The sequence below is a fragment of the Astatotilapia calliptera genome, chromosome 10 (genome assembly GCF_964374335.1).
Source record: "Astatotilapia calliptera chromosome 10, fAstCal68.1, whole genome shotgun sequence".
Taxonomy (NCBI): domain Eukaryota; kingdom Metazoa; phylum Chordata; class Actinopteri; order Cichliformes; family Cichlidae; genus Astatotilapia; species Astatotilapia calliptera.
The window spans coordinates 7,483,666-7,493,769 of NC_137431.1; the positions used below are offsets into that span (position 1 = coordinate 7,483,666).

At 40.6% G+C, this 10,104-nt stretch overlaps 1 long non-coding RNA gene across 1 annotated transcript; it reads left to right on the top strand.

Annotated features, from left to right (window-relative positions):
* The first annotated feature begins 1,768 nt into the window (after positions 1-1,768).
* LOC145419287 (uncharacterized) lies at positions 1,769-8,837 on the top strand. The gene is made up of 3 exons (XR_013911668.1): positions 1,769-2,590; positions 3,448-6,267; positions 6,352-8,837. It is a non-coding gene; the product is annotated as an uncharacterized LOC145419287 (long non-coding RNA).
* The last annotated feature ends 1,267 nt before the right edge of the window (positions 8,838-10,104 follow it).

Sequence of the window (10,104 nt, forward strand, 5' to 3'; positions counted from 1 at the left end):
GATAAAGCCATAAACACGTGTTTCTGAGTCTTCTATCAAAAGTTACAGCGATTTATATGAAGTTGTACAAAAATGCTTTCTTTCGCCAAGACGATGCGTTTCTCACTGTTACATGCATTTGAATGGGAAACTCGCCTGAAACAAAGTATAGGTTTTCATTATGTGAATAATTTTAAAATCTTAGCTCAAACGGCTGCAAAACCTGTTTACCCAGCACGGGGATATTGAGTTCTATAAGATAAAGCCATAAACATGTTTGTCTGAGTCTTCTATCAAAAGTTACAGCGATTTATATGAAGTTGTACAAAAATGCTTTCTTTCGCCAAGACAGTGTGTTTCTCACTGTTACATGCATTTGAATGGGAAACTCGCCCGAGACAAAATATAGGTTTTCATTATGTGAATAATTTTAAAATCTTAGCTCAAACGGCTGCAAAACCTGTTTGCCCAGCACGGGGATATTGAGTTCTATAAGATAAAGCCATAAACACGTGTTTCTGAGTCTTCTATCAAAAGTTACAGCGATTTATATGAAGTTGTTCAAAAGCGCTTTATTTCGCCAAGACAATGCGTTTCTCACTGTTACATGCATTTGAATGGGAAACTCGCCTGAAACAAAGTATAGGTTTTCATTATGTGAATAATTTTAAAATCTTAGCTCAAACGGCTGCAAAACCTGTTTGCCCAGCACGGGGATATTGAGTTCTATAAGATAAAGCCATAAACATGTTTGTCTGAGTCTTCTATCAAAAGTTACAGCGATTTATATGAAGTTGTACAAAAATGCTTTCTTTCGCCAAGACAGTGTTGTTATGATATTTTGATACCACGGTAAGCATTTACAGGATATTGTTTTATACAGGAAAACTGTTACTCAATAAGGCCGATCTACTAGTTGTTTTTCTCTTTCTCTGTGACCCAAGAATTAATGTGAGACTTACAGGCTGGTACCTCAAGGTCGAAAACACCACAGAGATGAGACCACTTCCTTACTCCCATCCTCCCTTTTTCCTTATCTCCTGGAAAAGGCTCGTTAAAGGCTAGGTGGTTTGTTTCAGAATTCACTGATGAAAGAACTCTGTATTTTATGTCTAGGAGTGTATTTTGCTGGGATGATCATAAATTATAGCTGAACTGATAAACTACACACAGGATACTTCTTTGCTCAGAAGGCAGGAAGACGTTTCCTTATTTGGTCTGTACCGGTTTGAACTGGGAAAGCTGACACACGAACCTTTTTTCATCTATATAAACTGCTGTGTATCAAATAAACCTTTGAGTCGATTTGGGAAGACAACCTGAAGCAGTCTGTGTTTCCTTGTTCTCCCAAGCTGCTCCCGAGCTCGTACTAACACGCTGAATGGCATACCTGAGTGTTACTTTGAATAATTAGGAGTCTTATAAGGAAAGGACAAACTCTGCTTATCGCTCACGCCACGGAGGAAACCCGGGAAGGCAATTTCCTTCAATTTTGGTGTCAGAAGTGGGATCCTGACAGAAGGTAAATATGTGTCTTTCATATTTATATAGAGACCATATTATACCTCTCTCAGTGATCGATCCATAAAAAAAACGGGATATGCTGACGAAGTTTCACTTAGTGATCCAGAGAGATACACTGACTGACTTCCTCAGTCCCCGAATCCATAAAAAAACGGGATATGCTGACGAAGTTTCACTTAGTGATCCAGAGAGATACACTGACTGACTTCCTCAGTCCCCGAATAAAGTAAATTAACCCTTGTGTGGTGTTGGTGGACACAGGAAGTTGCCTGTTGTCTTGAATATTTTAATTTTGTTTAAAAAATAATAATAATAATAATAATTAATTGTTTAATTAAACGTACGTTAAAAAGTGAGAAGTTGCTCACTCAGAAAAAGTGACACAGAAAGTTGCCTGTTGTCTTAAATACTTCTCGTTAAGTGAGAAGTTGCTCATCAAAGAGTGACACAGGGAGTTGCCTGTTATCTTGAAACGTACGTTAAAAAGTGAGAAGTTGCTCACTCACAGAAAGCTAGTAAATAATTAAATTTAATTTTGTTAAAAAAAAAAAAACGAAAGAAAACTGAAAACGGGTCTCACAGACCCGATTACCATACAAGGGTTAAAAGCAGTAAATTAAAAGCAGAAAGACACAGGGAGTTGCCTGTTGTTTTGCGAGGAGTTGCTCGCTAAGTGAGAGTTGCTCACACAAACAAAAAATTGCTAGCAATAAATTTAAAGTGACCTCAGCTGTGCCGCAGCGAAAATACTAACCTAAATCCTCCTAGCGTGTAAACCCCTCTGGAAATCACTGAACATGGGTCAGAATAATTCAAAGACCACAGACAGGTCCGATAAAAAATCTAAAGTACCTGTAAAACCAAAAATTAATAAAATACAAAATAAAGTCTCAAATAACGGCTCAGTACAACTCCCATTTCCGGTTACGTGTAACCTACGTCCGCGAATCGGTGAAGACGTCCATGATCACGTATCCAGAACATGCGGGAGTGCTTATGTGACTGACTTTGTTTACAACTTAAGAAGTTCAATGCATTCTAATTTCTTTTCGGAGCCTTATCCCGAACGATTATCGCCAGAAAACAGGTCAGTAGAAATGTTGAATATCATTTGTGATAAGAAAAGTAGTCTGCTTAAAAAAGTCCTGTAGAAAATATATGATAGAATGCCGCGACGTGATACATCAAATGTTACCACTATGGAAAAAGGGACCGGAACCAGGTGTAGATGCTTTAACATCAAATAAAACTAGTGCAGGCTCTAGCAAAGAAAATAAATCTACTGCGGGAAAAGCTAGTCTTCCATGCTCAGCCATTCAGCCCACAGCCCCGCCGCCTTACGAAGATGAGACCGAATTAATAGTTGCTGCAGCAGCTGCACGCAAACAATGTCAGCATTCTGATCCAACCAGCTTAAAAGACAGTGACAAAAAATCTGAATCACATGCAACGGATCTTAGCCATCTCTTTAAACAGGATCAGGAAAAACAATATATACGCCGCAAGGAAGAATTAGCAGAACATAGAAAAAGAGAAAAACTTTTGAAAGAAGAATGTGAGGAACTTATGAAAAACAATTTAGACGACTATGAAGAAAAACTTTTGCATCAGGCAGTGTCCACAATAGACACCCACATGACAAAGTCGCCGATTTCTTTAAGAATCTAAAGAAATTCCTGCTAACAATGTCCAGAGACAAAATTGACTTAAATGCAGTAACTATGTGTAAACAGAAGCCTGATGAATCTATCCTAGTATTCATAAAACGCTTTATGCACTGTTGGACAAGCTAGAGGTGCAAATTTAGCTCAGTTTTCCAGCAGCCGCAGGCACCCAAAGCAAAAATGAATTTGTGTATTTAATTTAACAAAAAGGGTGAAATGTTTGCTGACACTGATAACTGCTTATGTTTTCTCTGCCCTATGTACCGACATGATGGAGAAGGAACATCCTCTGTGTCAGCTGGACCCTCAGCAGAGAATGAACTCAACATCCTTTTTGTCCGGTACTCTATGTCACACACTGTGCCAAAAAAAACGTGTACAGACGCCACTAACAGGTAATCCCATGACTGGGAGCCACACTTTTGTTTCTCTCACACTGTTCAACAACATGATAACTGCTCACACAAGTGAAGGTCAAACAGTGATTTTGTTACATAACTCAGACATAGGTTACGAAATATGTCGACACATAGATCTAACCTACCCTATCCACTGTACTATTTCTGCACTTACGTTGCCAGCTGAATACCAGAATATGACATTGTGGTCAAAAAGTGAGAATGAGATAGGATTTATTGACTGCATACCTTATCACGCACAGCTAAAAAAACAAAAAACAAAAAGCGAGTATATGTCAGGCAATGTCCCCTTTCCACGGAAAAAGCCGCAGCCCTAGATGTCATCATAGGAGATTTATTGACTACAGGAGCAATAAAGCCCACACTCCTGTCAATCCTGTGCCAAAGCCTAACAAACCTGGCGTATGGCGTTTCATACAAGACTTAAGGCAAATTAATGCAGTCAACATTCCTCTGCCACCTCTCGTTTCAGATGTTCACAGCATATTAACATGCATTGCATACACATTTTACCGTGGTGGATTTATGCTCCGCTCCTTTTTCTCATGAAGACACACAGCCGTTATTTGCATTCACACATAGAAATAAGCAGTACACTTGGACTCGTTTGCCCCAAGGCATGATAGACAGCTCTGCTGCTTTCTCAATGGTGATCCGTGCTACCCTGGACAGCTTCACTCCTCCAGGGCTGCACCCTGATCCACATGTGGATGACCTCCTCCTCTGTGCTGAAAGTGAAAAACTGTGTCAAACTGCTACACACATGCTTCTCCAGCACCTCCAAAAGACTGGCCACAAAGCATATGCAAAGAAAATGCAGTACTGTCAGACTTCTGTTCAATATTTGGGATTCACACTGTCTCACGGAGAACGTTCCATGACTGCAGACAGGGTCAAAGCTGTGACCTCCGTCCCTCGTCCCACTAAACAGAAGGAAATGTTGTCCTTCCTAGGCATGGTGAACTATTGCAGACAGTGGATACCAGACTGTTCTTTTCATGACCACATTCTGCGTGACTGTTGTAAAAAAAAGACAAGCCTCCTCGAATACTGTGGTCCACAGAAATGACTGCCTCTTTCAATGCATTACAGGGAGTGCTGACCTCCGCCACTCAAAGGTGCTGCCTGAATTGTTCAGGAATGCCGGCCTGCCTGAGGGCAGTAGCAGCTTGCTCTATCATGATAAGGGACTGCGGGAAGCTCACACTCTCACATGACACTATTCTACACACCAATCACCAGGTCACGACCATTGTAGCAAACATAACTAAACAACATATGCAAATCTCACTATAAAAGCGAGCAGCACACCTGATTCGCCAGCACATTTATTGATCCTATGCTGTGTTCTTCTGACCGACAGGATGGCTCAGACAGGCTTGATGTTCATGACTGCATGACACGTATACAGGAATCCACAGCACCATGTCCAGATTTAGAGCAAACACCTATCTCAGACTCAGCCACGGTTTATGTGGACGGGTCCTGTTCAAGGCCGAGTGACAACTCATTTCTTTGTGGCTATTCAGTGGTAACAGTGCCTGACATCATACTAGAGGCTCACTCATTACCATTTCACTCAGCACAAAAAGCAGAGCTCATGGCTTTAATACGCGCCTGTGAGCTACATTTGGATAAGCATGTGACGATTTACACAGACAGCCGCTATGCATTTGGCGTTGTGCATGACTTTGGCACATTGTGGAGACAGAGAGGATTTAGATCTGCTGATGGAAAATAAATTGCTAAATTGTGATTTTGTTCAAAGACTTTTTCAGGCTATACAGCTGCCATCGGCCGTTGCAGTTGTAAAAACGAAAGGATACAGTACAGCTGACACAGACGAAGCAACAGGTAATGCCTTAGCAGACGTGACAGCCAAGGCTGCAGCTGCATCACAGCTCCCACCTCCACAGGAAGTATTATCTGTGCCCCTACAGCTGCCACTTGTTACACTCCCAGACTATTTAGACACAAATGTTGATTTAAAATTTATACAAGAGCAAGCCTCTGCATAGAATAATGACTGTACCTTAGATTACAGAGATGGCCTATACTAAATCTTAAGGGTTTGATTGCCCTCCCATATTCCCTGCTGCCAGTCCTTGTCCGACATTTTCACTGTGTGAGTCATGTCGGACAAAGAGGGGTAATAGGGGCAATAAAATCAAGATTTGTAATTGAGAAAACATTGCATGCAGTAAAAAGCATATTAGCAACCTGTCTAACATGTGCACGAACTAATGTAGGTAGCTCAAAAGCAAAACATCAGCATTTACCACAACCAGATTTTCCATTTCATACATTACAAATTGATTTTACACAAATGCCAGCACAAGGAAGCATCAAGTACTTACTGGTAATAGTGGATCAATTTAGTAAATGAGTAGAAGCTTATCCAACATCAAAAGAAACTGCAGAAGTAGTCTGTCAAAAGTTGAGCAATGAAATAATACCCAGATTCGGAATACCTCACCAGATTAACAGTGATAGAGGATCTTCATTCACATTAGAAGTAATTCAAAAGTGTGCTAAAACTTTAATGACCTGTGTCAAATTACTTACTCAAGTCCTGTGTGAGATTAGAATGACTCAATCTGAAGTAACCAAATTATTTCCATTTGAAATAAGACTATTTCCAAGACCATGGTCAGCTTCCAGAGGGGCACCGCTAGTAGAAGGTGATCTATATTGCATTGTCCACTGATGTTCACAACCTGGTAGAAAAACTGAATAATAACTATCAGAAAGTTTGTCTCTCTCAGCTTTTCCCCTCCACAGTTCCACCAGTGGAGACAAGGAGACGCATGTTGGAGAAGCCACTAAAACCAAGGACACTCTGGGAGGCCGCGTTTTCCAGCCCCCAGGCTTTACTGGCAGTGACGAAGAACCAGCATCCTCACAGACGGACAACCTCAGTGGATTCATGCCAGCAGGGTTAAGACCAGCCCAATCGGACCATCTCAGGCGTCGGATCAAGCAGACGACATCTCCGGCGAGCCAGCGCCCGGAACTAGAGCAAATAAACACACGGGTAGATGACATCTCCGGCGAGCCAGCGCCAGGATCCAATTTACACACACACACAATCACTGATTAAGACACAACGTCTGAAAGAACAACAACAAGGTACTCAAACATCCAGCAGGAACAGAAAGCCAAAAGTACCACATGATGTCTAACCTGATAAAGCCAGACTCATTTCATCCTGATAATGGAGAAAATGAAATGCCCATTGTCATCATACGACGCTTATTCAATGTCTCTCGAACCTGGGACCAGGCCAGGAGACAACTGAAGAACTGTTTTTCTTATATACTTTCTTATATATTTAGGTTATTTATCACATCTATCGCATTAACCTTAGGATTTCTCTTTGCTATTTTGTATTGTAAACTGCAACCATGTTCACATTTCTGCAGGTCATATTTTGCTGACTATACCTCATGCTCCATTTTGCAAGACACTTACTTAATGCACTCCTCACGCTCCCTAAAATCAGTAAATAGCAACATAGACGCCACTAATAAACCATTTTATGCGCCCTCTAGAACAGGAGCTAACGCCTGGTATGAAAATGCCAGAACAGCCGCTCGTGATTTAGGAAACAGTAACTGTTATGTCTGTTCAAAGGCTAATCCAGAACAGGTAATAGTAGGATACCCCATATCCGGTTTCCCCCTCACTGAGGGACTAGAGAAAATCGGTGGAGATAATGCTCTCTTTAAAGACACTTTACAGTTGACTCTGAGCCCTCTCGACTGCCTACTTAGACACACACACACACCAACTAACCCTGAGACTCCATTAGGCGAATTATTGAAGTTATCTAATGACACCGCAGGGACCTGCGCCCCAATGAAACGCCCTAAGAATAGGTTAAAGCCCTCACTACCCCTAGGACAGATCCCTCTCCATTTTAATACTAGTATGATATGTCTGCGCAGATTAAAGTTAACTGGCCCAGACACACACATAGATTATACAAAGGATGACTACACATTTTTCTCTGACTCCCCAGGTGCACGCTGTAATGAGACATGGCTAGCTGTCTCTGTGGCTGAAGTTTTATCATATCTGGAGGAACACACACACAGTTCAAGTTCGAGCAGAGACCCGATCATTGTTCCCCCAGACGGTGTATTAAATGACACTGACTGGGGGGAGTTAGTTAAATCACACATGGTCACGCGCCTGACCAGACCAATCCCACATGCTTATTGGATGTGCAATAATACTCTTAGATTAGCTTTACCTGTTAATTGGACCGGTACCTGTGGTCTAGTAACCGTTGATGTATGCTGTACTTTCATTCCCAATAATACCGCTCCTAACGGTTCATTCACACAAGCTATGAATAAACTTGAAGCATTGCAGATAGAACTAATTGCCAATACAGGTCACGGTCAGTGGCTACATAAGTGGCTACAGGACACGTTTGGAAGATGGAAGGAACTAATTGTAGCCTTTGTAACCGTTGCAGCATGTTTTTGATGATTATTGTCTGTTGTGTGGTACCCTGTGTACGTTCAATGATAACCCGTATAGCTACTAGTACAGCCACTTCAATGTATTTGCAATTGGCACAAATTGACCCAGATTATGTGTCAGATGTCATCAATGATGTTCCTGATGTGTATATTGAACATTAGGTTGTGAACTATTACATTTTATGATTTGCTTTTTATATTATGTTATTACATTTGTGATTTTTCCTTTCTATTTGAGTTATTATTTTTAAAAAATAATAAAAGAGGGGAACTGTTATGATATTTTGATACCACGGTAAGCATTTACAGGATATTGTTTTATACAGGAAAACTGTTACTCAATAAGGCCGATCTACTAGTTGTTTTTCTCTTTCTCTGTGACCCAAGAATTAATGTGAGACTTACAGGCTGGTACCTCAAGGTCGAAAACACCACAGAGATGAGACCACTTCCTTACTCCCATCCTCCCTTTTTCCTTATCTCCTGGAAAAGGCTCGTTAAAGGCTAGGTGGTTTGTTTCAGAATTCACTGATGAAAGAACTCTGTATTTTATGTCTAGGAGTGTATTTTGCTGGGATGATCATAAATTATAGCTGAACTGATAAACTACACACAGGATACTTCTTTGCTCAGAAGGCAGGAAGACGTTTCCTTATTTGGTCTGTACCGGTTTGAACTGGGAAAGCTGACACACGAACCTTTTTTCATCTATATAAACTGCTGTGTATCAAATAAACCTTTGAGTCGATTTGGGAAGACAACCTGAAGCAGTCTGTGTTTCCTTGTTCTCCCAAGCTGCTCCCGAGCTCGTACTAACACGCTGAATGGCATACCTGAGTGTTACTTTGAATAATTAGGAGTCTTATAAGGAAAGGACAAACTCTGCTTATCGCTCACGCCACGGAGGAAACCCGGGAAGGCAATTTCCTTCAAGTGTGTTTCTCACTGTTACATGCATTTGAATGGGAAACTCGCCTGAGACAAAGTATAGGTTTTCATTATGTGAATAATTTTAAAATCTTAGCTCAAACGGCTGCAAAACCTGTTTGCCCAGCACGGGGATATTGAGTTCTATAAGATAAAGCCATAAACACGTGTTTCTGAGTCTTCTATCAAAAGTTACAGCGATTTATATGAAGTTGTACAAAAATGCTTTCTTTCGCCAAGACGATGCGTTTCTCACTGTTACATGCATTTGAATGGGAAACTCGCCTGAAACAAAGTATAGGTTTTCATTATGTGAATAATTTTAAAATCTTAGCTCAAACGGCTGCAAAACCTGTTTGCCCAGCACGGGGATATTGAGTTATATAAGATAAAGCCATAAACATGTGTTTCTGAGTCTTCTATCAAAAGTTACAGCGATTTATATGAAGTTGTTCAAAAGCGCTTTATTTCGCCAAGACAATGCGTTTCTCACTGTTACATGCATTTGAATGGGAAACTCGCCTGAAACAAAGTATAGGTTTTCATTATGTGAATAATTTTAAAATCTTAGCTCAAACGGCTGCAAAACCTGTTTGCCCAGCACGGGGATATTGAGTTCTATAAGATAAAGCCATAAACATGTTTGTCTGAGTCTTCTATCAAAAGTTACAGCGATTTATATGAAGTTGTACAAAAATGCTTTCTTTCGCCAAGACAGTGTGTTTCTCACTGTTACATGCATTTGAATGGGAAACTCGCCTGAGACAAAGTATAGGTTTTCATTATGTGAATAATTTTAAAATCTTAGCTCAAACGGCTGCAAAACCTGTTTGCCCAGCACGGGGATATTGAGTTCTATAAGATAAAGCCATAAACACGTGTTTCTGAGTCTTCTATCAAAAGTTACAGCGATTTATATGAAGTTGTACAAAAATGCTTTCTTTCGCCAAGACGATGCGTTTCTCACTGTTACATGCATTTGAATGGGAAACTCGCCTGAAACAAAGTATAGGTTTTCATTATGTGAATAATTTTAAAATCTTAGCTCAAACGGCTGCAAAACCTGTTTGCCCAGCACGGGGATATTGAGTTCTATAAGAT